The sequence below is a fragment of the Euphorbia lathyris genome, chromosome 3 (assembly GCF_963576675.1).
Source record: "Euphorbia lathyris chromosome 3, ddEupLath1.1, whole genome shotgun sequence".
In the NCBI taxonomy this organism is placed as follows: Eukaryota; Viridiplantae; Streptophyta; class Magnoliopsida; order Malpighiales; family Euphorbiaceae; genus Euphorbia; species Euphorbia lathyris.
In genome coordinates this window covers 15,627,863-15,646,293 of record NC_088912.1, presented here as the reverse complement: position 1 = coordinate 15,646,293, position 18,431 = coordinate 15,627,863, and the positions used below count along the sequence as shown (strand labels likewise).

Here is an 18,431-nt window from a genome sequence, read left to right as displayed (position 1 = left end):
TTATAATATGGAAAATCGTTAAATCGGATTTGGTTTTGAAATTGCTGGAATAAGAATTAGAATAGAGTTTAACAAATGTTAGAAAATACTTCTGATTTAGGGATAAATTTACAAAACAGAAACGTTTAGTCCTTTAGAAAAGTAAACAAATGTATTCGTTTGCATTAAGCAAACAAAACAACTTTAAACTTGCATAAATTAAAACAATGAAATAAACGTTGATTCCTCTAATTTTAGGGCTTTGAACTGCAGTCAATCCTCCTACGGTCGGGTTAGATCGCTACCTTAACCAAATTGATACTCTACTGATGATATCAATTTGCCTAAGTGTTCAACAAAGTTTCCTTGTAAAGATTTTGAATTTAACTACGTTTTAATGAAAACACCAGCATCCACTTCGGATCCTTTACCAAAGTGCTGCATAAAAATCTATCGAATAGAATGAACTTTATTAGATGAAATACAAATTTGATACAAGTTTACAGAGAACAAGAAGCATGAAAACATTTGACGGCGTGCAAGTGAACGGGTTGTCAATCCTTTCCTTGGGTTTCGTTAGAGTTTGTCAGACTCAGGGCGGATCCTCTACTCAATCTTCTCGCTGTAACTTCGTAATAGAGATACGGTCGGCTACTACCAAAATGTAAACTAATATGAACAAATCTAAACGCTAATGTGTTTGTAATTATTGAATAAACAATGTGTGTACATCATATTGCTTTTACATAAATGAACTCTAAATTCTGAATCACTTGACTCGTAATTTCTGCATTAATTCTATACTAATCTTCTCTTTTTTCTATATATCTCCAACTCTCCATCAACTCTTTATTTATAGATGTTGAAGAGTCGTGATTGAAGTGTCGTGTCCGTTATGAAGGGACGTATCCTCTGCGAAGAGATGTTTTTATCCACCTGAACGAATGCGTTTCGTCGAAAACGAATGTGTGCGAATGGCTCTCCAGGAATTTCCGAACTTGCCGAGAATGCAAATTCTCGGCCGAGAATGGGGGAGCAATTATTTGGTCTTCGGACGAAAGGGAGGGGCGCTGGACTTTAGCGTGTCGCGACCGAGAATTTGAGATTCTCGGTCGTGGCTCACAAATTCTCTATCGAGAATTTGGTTTCCTCAACCGAGAATTTAGCATTTTTCTTTGTTTCTAACTTCGTCTTTGTCCTCGTTTTGGTGTAATTGATCTTCGTTGTTTTTGACTCCTTTTATAGGGTTTTTATTCTGTTTTTAACATCTTTCGTTCCTATTTGGATTTTACCAAATATTTAGGTACCTTGCAAGATAGAAATATATTTGAATGTAAAAGTACTCTAAATAGATATAAATAGCACAAATTCGTAGCAAAACTGATCTAAATATTAATGATATTTTAGGTATATTTTGGGCTTAACAAATCTCCACACTTAATCTTTTGCTAGTCCCGAGCAAAATTTCACTGAATTTATTCTTTAACCAATCTCTTTATTAAAATAAAACATATATCTCTATATTACCTTTTAAATTAGTCAAGCCAAAAAGACTAACTTCGCATGGCAAATTTATACGCAAAATATCAAACTAACTTAGTATAAATACGATATATCATTCGTCTTGTATTTTCAATTTTGAATTGAAGTATTCGGGACGAAATAAGCACGCATGTTATTGAGTCTTTCGTCTCAAGCCATTTCAAAGCACAAAATTTCTTTTCCCAAACCTAAACTAATATATTAAATATATTAAATGAATAAGTACTTAATTTTAATTTATTTTCTAGTTACGCCCGAGATAAGGGTGGTCTTGATCGTAACTTTATACGTATTTTATTGCTTTGTGTTTGCTTAAGAGGTACCGACCATGCCATGGGTGGACGCAATCGTTACTTTAAACTTAAACACGCTTATATTTTTTTAAACGTTCCTTCCATACCTCGATTGTGATAAGGGTGGTCGCAACCGTGGCCAAAAGTAAACGATACTTAATTTTCTTCCCTTTCATACCTCGATTGTGATAAGGTTGGTCTCAATCGTGGCCAAAAGTTAAGAATTCAACTAATTGATTAATTAATATGAATTATAAAATTTAAATTGTAAATTGGGAAAAAGAAAGATAGCACATTCATCCTATATTGACTTAAAATTCAACATGTATTATGACTAAAGTTTGCTTAAAAACTTCAATTGGTGTTAATGTAAGACGAAATCAAATCGAGCTAAAATTGTTAGTTCAATTTAATGCCTATAAACCTAATTGAAAATTTAAAATAAGATATATTGTATCATGAATTGCATGATATAAAATAGAGATTGAAATAAAGAATTTTTTACTTAAATACATTTACTCGAGACGTTTTTACTTAAAATCGTATCGGAGATTTGTGAAAAAAATTTAAAAATATTACCCGTATAGAAATATTATTTTCTATTGATAATGATAACCTAAAAATACTCATAAGTTATAAATAAATTGTGTTGCAATATATGTTGCATTTACATAAAACAAGTGTTGAATTTATAAATGTTGCTTAGAAATTTATTCGTTGCATTTATTCGTGTATGTAAAATGATATATATATATCTCCTCCCACACTTAAATTGGACCATGTCCGCATTGGTGCAAATATTGAGATACCATGAAAAATAAGCACGAAATAAAGCATACGGAATAAAAATAGAAATTTAGCAAATAAAAAGCATCCAACATAAAATGAAAATTGTACGGAACATAATAAATAATATTGTACCAAACTGAAATTTAAAAACAACATAACAAGATGAAAAGAAAAGATAAAACCTAAGCATGAGGCGGGAAATCCGAAGGTGTTGGTGAAGTTTCCACATTGCGGCGACGGAAGAATGAAAGCATCTGATGCCGTGTTGACTTGTGCTCGCGCCTCAAAGTATTGAGGTTGTCATTCATCACCATATTATTCTCCACCAAATCATCAATTCGTAAATTCATTTGGCGATTATTGGAGTTGATTTGGTTCAAAATCCGCCTTAAATCCATCGGATCATCATCTTGAGGTGCTTGGGGTTATGGTTGAGCTGGCGGTGCATCTTCCTCGCCTTCCGCCATGCCTCCTTCTTCGGTACCTACAAATTGTGAACTCGAAGCTCCTCCACCCATAGTGCCACGAAGATGGGCAATACGGGAAGCATATGAAATAAAAACGGGAGGAACCGAAATAAGCAATAAGTGAGCCCTCTCAAGTGCCGAAATGTCCAAAATCGGAACATACCCTCGGTAGGTGGACATGTCATAATTGGCTAATTCACCCCGTGCTCCCAAAACAATAGCAGTGATAAAATTACCGAGAGGTACTTGAATGGTAGTAGCCCTCGAAGCACGAAATAAATTATCAAATAGCATTCCTATGCTATCAACCCTCAAACCCTTAAACAGACAATCCAAAACGAACAAATCCCGAACTTTAATTTTAGAGCTCTCAACACGACCAAATAATGAAAAACTCAGAAATTTGTGGAAGAAAAACACACAATTGTCCTTAATCAACTTGCTTGAGGTATTTTTGGAGTTAAAATATTCTTGATCCGAAAGAGTTTGCCAAATAGAGTCGTTATCAAAATCCTTAGGCTTGTCATAAAAATCACTAGTAGGGAAACCAAACATATTTCCCATAGTCTCATAATCTATGGTATAAGTTACGCCATTATTTCTAAAGGAAATTGATGTCCTCTTCTTATCCATGGTCAAAGTGACCAAAAACTCTACCACATACTCCAAAATACGGGGAAAACGCATAGAAACAAATTCTTGCCAACCCAAAGTTTCAATGAAAGCATCAATTCTAGTAGAGAAATCCAATACTCTTACCGAATGAAGTCAAGGAAGTGCATATCCACAAACTGCATGTTAGCATGGGAAAAGTGAATGAATCGAGCGGCTTCCTCCTCTGTTTCGATGTCAAAATAGGCTCCGCAACGTATACGAAGGCGATTAGCTTCCGTAACTGCTGGCTTGTGACCAACACGCTCTGTTCTAGGCATGTTAATGGTGTTTAGGGTTTTGCAAAGAAGAAGAAAAAGAGATGAAAAGAGAGAAAATCAAAGCTTGAAGATGAGTTGGGAGTTGTAATGTGTAGGTGAATGAATTGATAAGTGATGTAGAAAGGGTAAAGAATAAATTGGGAAGAGGAAAAGTAATGGAAGGGGAAGAGTTTAGAGTAGGTGATTAGGTAAAAAGTGAGGTGATGTGAGGTTTGTGTAAGGAGTAGGCTTATATAGGGTGAAATAGGGAGATGTAGAGGTAGAGTAGGAAATAGGAATAGGCCAAAAATATGTCAAAAATCCGGAGTGATTCGCCCTACAGGTCGCGTGTCGCGACCGAGAATGCCGATTCGCGGTCGCGGCACGCGAAATTCAGAGGATTTTTTGCTCTGATTATGTGTATTTTGACTTGGTTTGTGCAATTTTTTGATTAATTGTGCCCTGAATTGAATAAAAACTGTACCTGCACTTAAGAACTTAAATAAATAACATTAAATTCAAGGAAAACCAAATGTGTATCCTTATTAATTGTAAAAATAAAGAGAAATAAATGTCATATTAAGAGTTAATGAAACATTAATGTACATTTATGCATATAAGTTAAATGAATCATGTTAAGTGCAAATAAATACAAATTCATGTATCAATTAATTGAGTTAAATCTTAATGTATTGAACACAATAGATTAAGTTTATGAATTTGGATTAAGTGTGAATATATGTGGTGATTAAGAAAAATCATACTAGTTCATTTTAAGCATTTCTATCTCCATTTGAGCAAGAATAATTAGAATTGGTCTACATTAAATGGACTCAGTATAGATTTATCCATGATCACATAGGAAATGGAACAAATATATAGTAACTATGGTCAAATAAAAAAATGAACTAAAATGAATAGGAATTTTATTGAATCAATCATATATGTACAAAAATTGAAAACATAAAAAACAAAGAATGAAATTAAATAACACAAAATACATAAATATTTACAAAATAAAACTTATAAACCTAAACTATTCTATATACTCATCCCTATCAATCGAGATTTCTCTAGCCCTATAGCGGTCAATATTCAACTGCACGAAAGCTTCACGTTCTGGTGCAGAAAGAAAATACGGGCCTGCTCGAAAAACACGTTTCACTAGACCTTCATACTCTAAAAACTCGTAGTCTAGCATCGGAAAAGTTTCATCCTCACTCCAAGGTACCAAGAATTATTCCGCAAATTATATTCCCGAATCCAATCTTTTTATCCTTAGATCGAGAAGCGGCAACAAGACCCTCCATCAAAATTTTTGAAGAATCAACTGTATTTCCTTGGAATATATCGCCAAGGCCATATAAGTCGGTGTCGCGGACCACACTGCTAAATGTGCGACCGGACAGACTGTGACACAGAAACTTATGTAGATACAACATTGAATTGGAGTGAAAAGATTGATTGTAGGCGAGTCGAGGATTGAAACGCCAGAATCCAGTGAGCATTCTCCATATGTCTGAGGATGTCATATCTTTTCCAGGATGATATTTGATTGTATCCCTCGGGGGAAAACCAAACCAGGCATGCAACTCGGGATATCCGAAAGTAAATATTTCGCCATCTCGACGAAAACTAAGACGCACCCGTCGTTTGTTAACGAAACGAACGGTACAGAAAAACTCGAGAATCCAATCGCCAATTATAGGAAATCTCATGTTGGCGAATTTTGTCCATCCTAAGTGTTCCAAATAGCGACTCATGTCATCGCTAATTCCGAGTTGTTTATTCAAAAACTCGTCCATATATAACATTCCGATGAAGAACTTGTAACGAATCCTCCAGTAGCGCCTGCCTTCATCATGATTGAAGATAGGAAATGGCGCACCATATCGTTTGGATAAGTCGGGACGTTTATTGCTTGAAGCATCATTTTTCCTAGGGATTTGTGTTTAGTAGTCATGGTTTTGTGAGGAACTAAAGAAGCAAAGGTATCTGTAACTTAGGTATTAATGATGTTTTGAGAAAATCAAAATTTTGTTCTGACAGAGATGAAAAGAATGTAACAGAACTTTGATCCTCTAGGATTTATTTATAGGATTCTAGGATGAAATGAGGTGTTGTTTTGATGCGAAAAGGCATAAAATCATACCTCTGAAAATTGAAGAAACTTATGTTTTCGATTTTGAAAAACTGTGTCTGCAGGTAGAAGAAGATACTGGTCTGATGGTGCAGAAAATTCCTGTGTCGTCGAAACCCTATGTTTCTGATTCTCGGTAAGTTCAGAAAAAACCTTACCTGTTTGGATAATTCTGAAAATGTGAATTCTCAACTGAGAATTCCAAATCCTCGGCTGAGAATCACCAATTTTCTCCTAATTCGTGCTAAAGACCTAAAAATAAAATAAAAGCATGACTTAAACATATTTTTATGTATCTAAACCTTAATATAAAGTCTATTAATAATTAAAAATCATAAAATTGGCATGTGTAAAATTTTTTAAACTAAATTAAAAATCATTAAAACATATTAAAACTAACAAAACGAAACAAAATAAAATAATAAAAAAAATAAAAATAAAAATAAAGTACATTAAATCTAAATGAATTAATCGTTAGAAAAATGCGTCACGTACGCAATTTCTTCGTTTGAAACATTTTCGTAATAGATTTTACATCTATTACCATTAACTTTGAAACGAACTCCGTCAGGTCCTTCAAGTTCTAAAGAGCCATAATCAAATACTTTAAGGACTAGATATGGTCCTGTCCATCTGGACTTAAGTTTACCTGGAAATAAACAGAGCCGTGAAGTAAACAACAGCACCTTGTCCCCAATATTAAAGCTTTTGACTTTAATCTTGGCGTCGTGCCATTTTTTCACTTTTTCTTTATATATTTTCGCATTTTCGTAAGATAGATGACGTAACTCGTCTAACTCATTTAAGTTGAGCAAACATTTCTTACCTGCTTGTTGTAAATTAAAGTTAAGTTCCCTAATAGCCCAATAGGCTTTGTGTTCTAATTCGACTGGCAAATGACATGCCTTCCCATATACTAATCGGTATGGAGTCATTCCTATTGGTGTTTTAAATGCGGTACGGTATGCCCATAACACATTGTTGAGTTTATAAGACCAATCTTTTCTTGAAGATGAAACTGTTTTCTCTAGAATCCATTTGAGTTCTCTATTTGATATCTCTGCCTGACCATTCGATTGAGGATGGTATGGCGTTGACACGCGGTGGCGTACTCCATATTTTTTCATAAGTATATCAAAACTTCGGTTTATAAAATGGGTACCGCCATCACTTACAATGACTCTAGGACAACCAAATCTACAAAATATATCTTCAAGAAAACCAACAACAACTTTAGAATTGTTCGTCGGGGTCGCAATTACTTCAACCCACTTTGAAACATAATCTACGGCGACTAATATGTAACTTTTACCATTAGAAGGGGGAAAAGGTCCCATGAAATCTATTCCCCACATGTCGAAGACTTCAACTTCTAACATGTTTGTGAGGGGCATCTCATCTTTTCTGCCTAAATTCCCTGTTCTTTGGCACTTGTCACAACGAATAATAAATGAACGGACATCTTTAAACAATGTAGGCCAAAAGAATCCACATTCAAATATCCTGGCTACTGTCTTACTAACGCCGTTATGTCCCCCATAAGAGCTAGAATGGCATTCCGACATTATAGATTCATATTCATTTTCACTAACGCATCTCCTAATTATCCCGTCACCACCAGTTCTGAACAAGAAAGGATCTTCCCAAAAATACTGTTTAATGTCAAAGAAGAATTTCTTCTTTTGCTGGAAAGTTAATCCTTCCGGAACAATGTTGGCTGCAAGATAATTTGCAATATCCGCATACCATGGCGACATGACACTTTTTATTTGATAGAGATATTCATCAGGGAAATCATCTCGTATACCGATAGTCTCACCTATAGGACCGTTTTTATCTTCGAGTCTTGATAGATGATCGGCGATAAGGTTTTCTACTCCCTTTTTGTCTTTAATTTCTATATCAAATTCTTGTAACAATAAAACCCATCTAATTAGACGTGGTTTTGCATCTCTCTTAGCAAATAAATACCTTAAAGCCGCGTGTTCAGTATAAATAATAACTTTCGAACCTAACAAGTATGACCTAAACTTATCACATGCAAAAACTACAGCTAACATTTCCTTCTCGGTTGTGGTGTAGTTTAATTGTGCACCAGACAGTGTGTGACTAGCATAATAAATGACATGAAGTTTCTTATCCTTTCTTTGACCTAAAACACATCCGACGGCTAAGTCACTTGTATCACACATGATTTCAAAAGGTAAATCCCAATCGGGTTTAGCAATAATAGGTGCACTGACTAAAGCTGTTTTCAATGTTTCGAAAGCTTTAACGCATTCTTCATTAAAATCAAAGGTCGAATCTTTCATGAGTAAATTAGTAAATGGTTTGGAAATTACAGAGAAGTTTTTAATAAATCTTCTGTAAAAACCTGCATGTCCTAAAAATGACCTTACTCCCTTAACAGTAGTTGGAGGGGGTAATTTTTCTATTACTGAAGTTTTTGCTCGATCCACTTCTAATCATTTTTCAGATATTTTGTGACCTAAAACAATTCTCTCGTCAACCATGAAATGACATTTTTCCCAGTTTAATACTAAATTTGTTTCTTCACACCTAGACAAAACTTTATCCAAGTTCTGTAAGCATGAATCGAAAGAATCTCCATAAACGGAAAAATCATCCATAAAAACTTCCATGATATCTTCAATGAAATCATTAAAAATCGCAGTCATACAACGTTGAAATGTTGCTGGTGCGTTACATAGACCAAAGGGCATTCTCCTATATGCAAATGTTCCATAAGGACATGTGAAGGTTGTTTTGTCTTGGTCATCCGGATAAATATATATTTGAAAGAATCCGGAGTAACCGTCTAGAAAATAATAAAAAGCATGACCAGCTATTCGTTCGATCATTTCATCAATGAAAGGTAGAGGAAAATGATCTTTCCTAGTTGCTTTATTAAGGTTCCTATAATCTATACAAACCCTCCAACCGCTGGTGGTTCGTGTAGGTATTAATTCACCTTCGTCATTCCTTACAACAGTGATACCTCCCTTTTTGGGTACACAATGGATTGGACTAACCCACTCACTATCCGAAATAGGATAAATGATTCCATTGTCTAGAAGTTTAGTAATCTCATTTTTTACTACTTCTTTCATATTCGGATTGAGGCGTCTTTGCCTATCCACTTTAGGTGGCTTATCTTCTTCTAAGTGAATTCTGTGCATTACAATACTAGGATTAATTCCTTTTAAGTCTGAAATCTGCCAACCCATACTTCCTATTCTATTTCTAACAACATCTTTTAATTTTTCTTCTTGAACCCGTGTTAGTTTGTTAGAGATAATTATAGGTAGAGAATCGCCTTCGCCTAAGAAAGCGTACCTCAAATGGTTTGGTAATTCTTTAAGTTCTAATTTAGGTGGAACTATAATTGAAGGCGGAACTGGTCCATCTTCTCGAATCAAATGCTCTGGGTCCTTATCTTCTAATTCTTCACTCATTAAAGGTTCTATTATTTCTTCTTTTTGAACAATGTCATTTACACATTCTTCAACTAAATCAAGTTTCATACAAGCGAAATCCTCCATAGGATATTTCATTGCTTGGTTCATATCAAACTCAATCTTATCGTCTCCTATTCTTAAAACTACTTTCCCTTCCGACACATCAACTAGAGCACGTCCCGTGTTCATAAACGGTCTGCCAAAGATTAACGGACAATTAACGTCATATGCAAAATCTAATATAACGAAATCGGTAGGAAAAATAAATTTGTCAACTTTAACTAAAACATCCTCGATAATACCATATGGCCTTTTAGTGGTTTGGTCCGCTAATTGCAAAACCATATTGGTACGTTTGATATCTTCTTCTAAACCTAACTTATTAAAAATAGATAATGGCATCAAGTTTATGCTTGCTCCTAAATCACAAAGACAACTTGGGAATTCAATATCTCCCAATTTACACGGAATAGTAAAACAACCGGGATCTTTGAGTTTAGTGGGCAAATTACTTGACACAATTGAACTACAATCTTCAGTTAGTGAAATGGTGAAATTTCTTCCCAACTGATTTTCTTTGAAATTAAATCTTTTAGGAATTTACCGTAATTGGGAATTTGCGTAATCGCATCCATAAACATCAAATTAATATGCAAAGTTTTAAGTTTGTCTAAAAATGTTAAAAGCTGTTTGTCATAGTCCTTATTTCGGACTTTGTGCAGAAAATGTGGTTTGGGTACAAAAGTTTTTGTACTTGAGTCAATTGGTGTATCTTTTTGGTTTAATGTATCTTCTTTGGATTTAGGTAAATCAGTTCCTGGTAAAGTTGAATTTCCGGGCATTTCCGGGCCTAAGTAAATTTTTCCTGAACGAAGAGTGATAGCCTTTACATGCTATTTCAGATTTTCTTCTGTATGGCTGGGAAGACTTCCCTCTTTGCGGGATGGAATTGATTTAGCGAGTTGTCCAATTTGAACCTCCAAATTATGGATGCTAGATGATTGGTTTTTAATAAGCTGATCGAATTTATTCTCGATCCGTTTGAAACCATCGTCGTGATTACTTATTTTTCCGCTCATAGCATCAATAAATTTGTCGATTTTAGAAGATAAAGTGCTAATCGTATCTCTTGATTGATTTTGATAATTAGTGGTATGATTTTGATTAGCATTGGCGTTACTATTATTATCTCTCTAGTTAAAGTTAGGATGATTTCTCCATCCAGGATTATATGTATTGGAATAAGGGTTATTAGTTTGGTTTTTCCCTTGGACAAAATTTACCTGTTTAATTTCGCTCATCCCTTCATAATCTACATCCGTTTGGATTGGCTTACCATTAGGATCGCACGGTGCCATAAACCTATCAATTTTATGCGGTAAGACAGAAAATTGGGCTTACAACATCGCAACTGGATCAAGATGCAGTATACCTTTAACTGATGATGTAGTTGAGGATGATGGTTTCGCCATTGGTACGTGTCCATGTTCCGCGGGCCACATACTACTGTTGATTGCCGTTTCCTCCAAAAGTTATCTTGCTTGGGCCGACGTTTTCTTCATGAATAACCCTCCAGACATAGCATCTAATGAACCTCTAGTTGTAGGATTCAATCCATTATAAAATGTTTGCATTAAAAGTTCAACGGGTAGTTGGTGGTGTGGGCATAAATGTTGAAGTTCTTTAAAACGTTCCTAAGCCTCATAAAGAGTTTCATTATCATTTTGAGAAAAAGATGTTAACTCTTTTATGACTCTTGCGGTTTTTGCTAAAAGAAAAAATTTTGATAAAAATGCTTGGGCTAATTGCTCCCAAGTTTCAAATGTTGCGGCTGGCATAGAAGTTAACCATTCTTTGGCTCGATCCTTCAAAGTAAAAGGAAAAAGGCGAAGGTTGATTGCTTCCGCAGTCACATTTGGTATTTTAAAAGTGTCACAAATTTCTAAGAAATTTGTCAAATGGGTGTTAGGATTTTCGTTAGGTAACCCGTAAAATGTTACGTTATTTTGTAACATATTAAGCAATGCTGGCTTAATTTCAAATTGGTTTGTATTTATTTGGGGCCTAACTATGCTGTTTGTTACATCGGTCACTCCTGGCCTAGCGTAATCTATAAGTGTGGCCATAATTCTGTCTCAGTAACTCTAGTTTTTGTTGGAGTCTTGTTTTTGTTTTTCTTGTCTTTCTTGTTCTTTTTAACCGTTTTTTCAATTTCTGGGTCTAGCGGTTTTGGTGGAATGCCTGAACTTCGAGAACTGCGCATGAACTTGAAATTTCGCACGAACCGAAACTACCTTCAAAACAGAATTTGAAAAATAAATATGTTAGTAATTTTGAAATAAGTAAAATATAAAATTTTGAATAAGTATAAATAAACCTAGATTCGAAATAAAACATGAAAAATCTAAATTTTTGTCAAAAATTTTGGCGTTCCCCAGCAACGGCGCCAAAAACTTGTTGAGCGATTTCCGCAAGTGCACGGTATACGCTTGTAGTAATAAAAGATATCGATCCCACAGGGAACGTTTTTTTAACAAAAACTTATTTTGAATTGGTTAAATTTACTTTTAAGGTTTATAATATGGAAAATCGTTAAATCGGATTTGGTTTTGAAATTGCTGGAATAAGAATTAGAATAGAGTATAACAAATGTTAGAAAATACTTCTGATTTAGGGATAAATTTACAAAACAGAAACGTTTAGTCCTTTAGAAAAGTAAACAAATGTATTCGTTTGCATTAAGCAAAGAAAACAACTTAAAACTTTGCATAAATTAAAACAATGAAATAAACGTCGATTCCTCTAATTTTAGGGCTTTGAACTGCAGTCAATCCTCCTATAGTCGGGTTAGATCGCTACCTTAACCAAATTGATACTCTACTGATGATATCAATTTGCTTAAGTGTTCAACAAAGTTTCCTTGTAAAGATTTTGAATTTAACTACGTTTTAATGAAAACACTAGCATCCACTTCAGATCCTTTACCAAAGTGCTGCATAAAAATCTATCGAATAGAATGAACTTTATTAGATGAAATATAAATTTGATATAAGTTTACAGAGAACAAGAAGCATGAAAACATTTGACGGCGTGCAAGTGAACGGGTTGTCAATCCTTTCCTTGGGTTTCGTTAGAGTTTGTCAGACTCAGGGCGGATCCTCTACTCAATCTTCTCGCTGTAACTTCGTAATAGAGATACGGTCGGCTACTACCAAAATGTAAAATAATATGAACAAATCTAAACGCTACTCTGTTTGTAATTATTGAATAAACAATGTGTGTACATCATATTTCTTTTACAGAAATGAACTCTAAATTTTGAATCACTTGACTCGTAATTTCTGCATTAATTCTATACTAATCTTCTCTTTTTTCTATATATCTCCAACTCTCCATCAACTCTTTATTTATAGATGTTGAAGAGTCGTGATTGAAGTGTCGTGTCCGTTATGAAGGGACGTATCCTCTGCGAAGAGATGTTTTTATCCACCCGAATGAACGCGTTTCGTCAAAAACGAATGTGTGCGAATGGCTCTCCAGGAATTTCTGAACTTGCCGAGAATGGGGGAGCAATTATTTGGTCTTCGGACGAAAGTGAGGGGCGCTGGACTTTAGCGTGTCGCGACCGAGAATTTGACATTCTCGGTCGCGGCTCACAAATTCTCTACCGAGAATTTGGTTTCCTCAACCGAGAATTTGGCATTTTTCTCTGTTTCTGACTTCGTCTTTGTCCTCGTTTTGGTGTAATTGATCTTCATCGTTTTTTACTCCTTTTGTAGGGGTTTTATTCTGTTTTTAACCTCTTTCATTCCTATTTGGATTTTACCAAATATTTAGGTACCTTGCAAGAAAGAAATATATTTTAATGTAAAAGTACTCTAAATAGATATAAATAGCACAAATTCGTAGCAAAACTGATGTAAATATTAATGATATTTTAGGTATATTTTGGGCTTAACAAACCACTGGGTTTTATTGTTAAGAAAGAAGAAAACAAGGTACTAAGGCTAAAAAAGGCCTTGTATGGTCTCAAAAAAGCACAAAGAGCATGGTACAGTAGAATCGACACCTACTTCAGTGAACAAGGCTTCAAGAAAAGTCCAAGTGAGTATACTCTGTACGCAAAGGTTGATCAAAATTTAAATATCATTATTGTTTCACTTTGCGTTGATGATTTGATTGTGACAGACAACAATCCATCCTTAATCTCCAAATGCAAATATGAGATCAAGAAAAATTTCGATATGACAGATTTGGGCTTGATGAACTATTTCCTTGGCATGGAAATTATTGAAAGCGTAAAAGGAATTTTTCTCTGACAGAAGAAATATGCAAGCAATCTTCTAAAAAAATTCAAGATGGAGAATTTCAAGGCAGTAACTACACTCCTAGTCAATAATGAAAAATTGGCTAAGGAAGATGGTTCACCTCGAGCAGATCAAAGGCAATACGGAAGTCTGATCGGTAGCTTGTTGTACCTTACATCTACCAGACCAGATATCATGTTCGCTACAAGCCTAGTATCACGTTTTATGCAGAATCCAAGTCAAATTCATTTGACAGCAGCAAAACGAGTGCTAAGCTACATCAAATGCACTGTTGATTTTGGAATCTGGTACAAACCAATGAAATTTTATCAATTAATTGGTTTTTTAGACAGTGATTTGGCAGGTTCGGAAGATGACATGAAAAGTACGTCCGGTTACATTTTAAGTCTTGGTAGCGGAGTATTTTCATGGATCTCACAGAAGTAAGAAACAATCGCGCAGTCAACCGCAAAAGCTGAATATATTGCAACATGTTCAGCGGTAAATCAAGCGATATGGCTACGAAGAATTTTAGCAGATATGGGCGAAATACAGCACCAACCGTCTAAGATTTTTTGTGATAGCAAGTCTGCAATTGCCATTGGTAAAACTCCAGTTCAGCACCGGAAAACGAAGTACATCAAGATCAAATTTCATTTTGTTCGTGAAGCTGAAAATGAAGGCGAAGTCAATCTGATTCACTTCACTAGTGAAAATCAAATTGTAGATATTTTTACGAAGGCACTTTCGAAAAATAAGTTTGAGTTCCTAAGAGTTAAACTTAGGATCAATGAACAAAATATCAAGGAGGAGTGTTCAAAGTAATATTTCAGCAGATGAAGATGGAGGAGGAGGAGGAGGAGATTTCCCAGTAGAGGTAGAAGAATGGAATGATGGAAGACAAACAGCTGGATTTAATCGAACATTTGTGAAACCGAGAGGTAATCCCGGCCAGCAATCTAGACCCAGTCCTCAACCAAGAGGGAATCCTGGTCCTCGGACAAGAGTCAATACTGGTCCTCCTCAAATACAACATAATTTATAAGACGCTTACAAAGATTGTGGCTAATAGAATACGGGGCATTCTTCCGGAGATCATTTGTCAGAATCAGGGTAGTTTTGTACCCAGTAGACAAATGATGGATAATGTGGTGATTGCCCAAGAAATGGTGCACACTATGAAGATTAGGAAAGGGAAGAAAGGCATCGTGGCTCTAAAGTTGGATTTGGAGAAGGCCTATGATCGCATCAACTGGAATTTCCTGATGGAGAGTCTGGAGAGAGCTAGGATCCCGGACAGTTGGAGAAGGCTTATTAAGGTTTGTATTACTTCTCCTGTGTTTCAGGTTATGGTGAATGGGGATATATCGGAGGAGTTCTCTCCGGGCCGGGGCATCCGTCAGGGTGATCCTATGAGTCCCTTCCTTTTCGTTATTGCTATGGAGAGGCTTTCCCACCTAAATCAAGACGCCATTGATATTGGGAGTTTCCACCCGGTGGCCATCAACAGCTTCTGTCCCCAGGTGACTCACTTATTCTTTGCTGACGATGTCCTCATCTTTCTTGAAGGTAATGAGGAGCAGTTGAGTGTCATTATGGATATTCTGGATTGTTTTTGTTCGGCCTCTGGTCAGAAACTTAATATCCAAAAATCTAGGATGATGTGCTCTAAGAATATGAATCCGAAAATTTGTAGAAGATTAAGTGATTTGTCTGGTATTCCTCTTAATAATTCTCTTGGGAAGTATCTGGGTATTCCCCTCCACAATGAGAGAGTGTCCAAAATTTCCTTTAAAGATACTTTGGACAAAGCCAATACGAGGTGTGCCACGTGGAAAGCCAAGACTTTTTCCCTCGCTGGCCGCCTGACTTTAATTCAATCTGTGAATTGTGCAGCTCCCAACCACATCATGCAGGCTTGTCAGCTTCCGGATCCTGTGTTTAATGATCTTGATAAGATTAACCGGAGGTTCCTGTGGGGGGAAGCTGCGGAGGGCAGAAAGATCCATCTGGTGCCTTGGAGTGAGGTTTGTCAGCCCAAAGTTTCAGGTGGTTTGGGCATTAGGAGAGCTAAGGATAATAGTAAAGTTTTATTAATGAAGCTCCTTTGGCGTATGTGGCAATGCCCCTCCTCTCTCTGGGTTCGCCTTCTTTGTGGTAAGTATCGGAAAGATAAGATCTTCGGGGGCCCTAAGGAGAGAGTTATCAAGTGTTCCTTCCTCTGGAAAGGGCTTAGCGCCGTGTTTGCTGAGTTCTGCTCGGGGGTTGGTTTGGAGGTGGGTAATGGTAAGTCCATTAGCTTCTGGTTCGACACCTGGATTGGGGATAAACCTTTAGTGGATGTGTGTACTTCCCCCCCGCCTAGTGATATCCGCAACTGGAGGATTGCCGATGTGGTTGACTCTGAAGGGGACTGGATCTGGCCTAAATTTGATACTTTCTTTAGCCTTGAGACTCTCCTTAGAATTCGGGGAGTGAAGGTGAGTAATCAAGAGGAAGACATGGATAGGCATTGCTGGGTGCTGACTAACAATGGAGTTTATTCTTGCAAATCTGCCTTTAAAGCCTTTTCCCTCAATAGGTCTGATTAGCCCTCGGATATTTGGAAGACCATTTGGGCCCTCAAAGTCCCCTACCGTATTAGGAGCTTCCTGTGGCTGGGCGTTAAGGACAGGTTACTTACTAACTCGGATAGGCACAGAAGGCACTTGGCGAACTCTAGAGTTTGCGGTAGATGTAGAGGCCATGTTGAATCTTTGTGCCATGCTCTTAGGGATTGCCCTAAGAGTAAAGAGGTTTGGAAGAAAATTCTCCCACAACACATTTTCTCTTCCTTCATGGCCCATTCAGTGGACGACTGGTTCTCTGTTGGTATTAGTGGAAAGTTACTGTCTTATATGGAGCATGGTGACATTTTCTTTGCCATTATCTGTCACCAAGTTTGGAAATGGAGAAACGAGGAGATTTTTGGTAATAAAGTTGTGCTTATGCCAAACTTAGCTGAGTTTTTCTTGAAGAAACTCTCCTCTATTATTGATAGTTTCAGAGGAGAGTCCCTTGCCAGATCTTCCCAGAGTAGTGATGTCCACCTCGTGAGTTGGAGCAGGCCAAGAGAGGGGATTGTGAAGCTAAATTCTGATGGCTCCTGCCTCAGTAATGGTAAGATTGCTGCCTGAGGTGTTCTTAGAGATGCGGGAGGCGCCTGTCTTTCTGGGTTTACCCAGAATTTGGGGTTGGGTTCTTCCTTCTCAGCGGAGCTCTGGGGCATTCTCTCTGGAATCCAGCTTGCTAAAAGGCTGGGTGTTAAGAGGCTTTCTGTGGAGTCAGATAACATGGAGGCCATCAAAATGATTTCGGATAATCATGCCATGGGTCTTCATAGCCGCAACCTTATCAGAGCAATTAAACGGCTTAGCTCCTCCTTTGAGATCTTAGAGTTCAGCCACATTTTCAGAGAGCAAAACCGTGTTGCGGATCACTTGGCGGCGGCTGGCCATGAGGGGGTGTTAGGTGTTTCTACCCTTACCGTTCCCCCTATCGCTCTCTCCTCTCCTTTTAGAGGATAGGATTGGGGTTAGCTTCTCTAGGCTAATCCCTGTGTAGTTGTTTTTTGTTTGTTTTTTTTCCTTTTCTTTTCTACCAAAAAAAAAAGAAGTGTAGTTACATTCTCGACTTGGTTTCTCAAAAAATACGTATTTTAAGGTAAAATTTCATACTTACCCTTTTGTTCTAAGTAAATTTCAAGTAAATATCAACAACAATTACCAATGAAATTCAATTTCGTCTCTATTTTCCATTTAACTACGAAATTCTTTTTAAAAATATTATAGACACAGCCAAGACAAGGGGGTGGGGGGGCCGGGCCTCTCGGGCCAACGGAACCACCATGTCCACCAGTAGTTTTGGCCCCCTGTTTCCACGAAATATGAGGCTGTGGTGGTTCCGGTTCTCTGTTTGCAAGAAATAATGATCGGGTGCTCAATTAGCACTCCAAAATTGGCTCAGATCCAGTTAGGTTCTCATTAAATCCAAAATTCCAATTTTGTTTTTCTTTAGCTTGTTAGGCTATGCTCGAATCCAAATTTCTAATTTGTTTGGCCCATTAGGCCATCCCAAAATCAGACTTTTTCTATTAGACACAAATTGTTTTACATGTTAAGAATGTTAAACACAATGATTAATTTATAACACTAATTATAACATGTATATGTATGAATTTTTTTTTAACAAATTCATTTTAGCAAAAAAATATTTTTTTTATAGAACCACGTGTAAAATCGGCCTCCAACCGAACAATCATGTATTCGACCCTGCAGATAGAATTACACTACTTGGAATCATATTTTCAACTCGTGCTAATAATAATAAGACTAATATAGATTATAATCATTTTTAGAACAATACATATTTAAGCTTAAAGTTAGCTAATTTGAAATTAGCATAGTGTAAAATGAATAAACCTTGATGAGTAACTCCTGTGTCATGGAATCTCGGTGGAGGAGCTGCATTATAAGGATTAATTGGTGCGTTAACTCCTGTGTCATG

At 36.5% G+C, this 18,431-nt stretch overlaps 1 non-coding gene across 1 annotated transcript; it reads left to right on the top strand.

The window, feature by feature from the left end:
- Nucleotides 1-11,229: 11,229 nt before the first annotated feature.
- Nucleotides 11,230-11,336, top strand: LOC136225092 (small nucleolar RNA R71). Its single transcript, XR_010686830.1, has one exon. It is a non-coding gene; the product is annotated as a small nucleolar RNA R71 (small nucleolar RNA).
- The last annotated feature ends 7,095 nt before the right edge of the window (nt 11,337-18,431 follow it).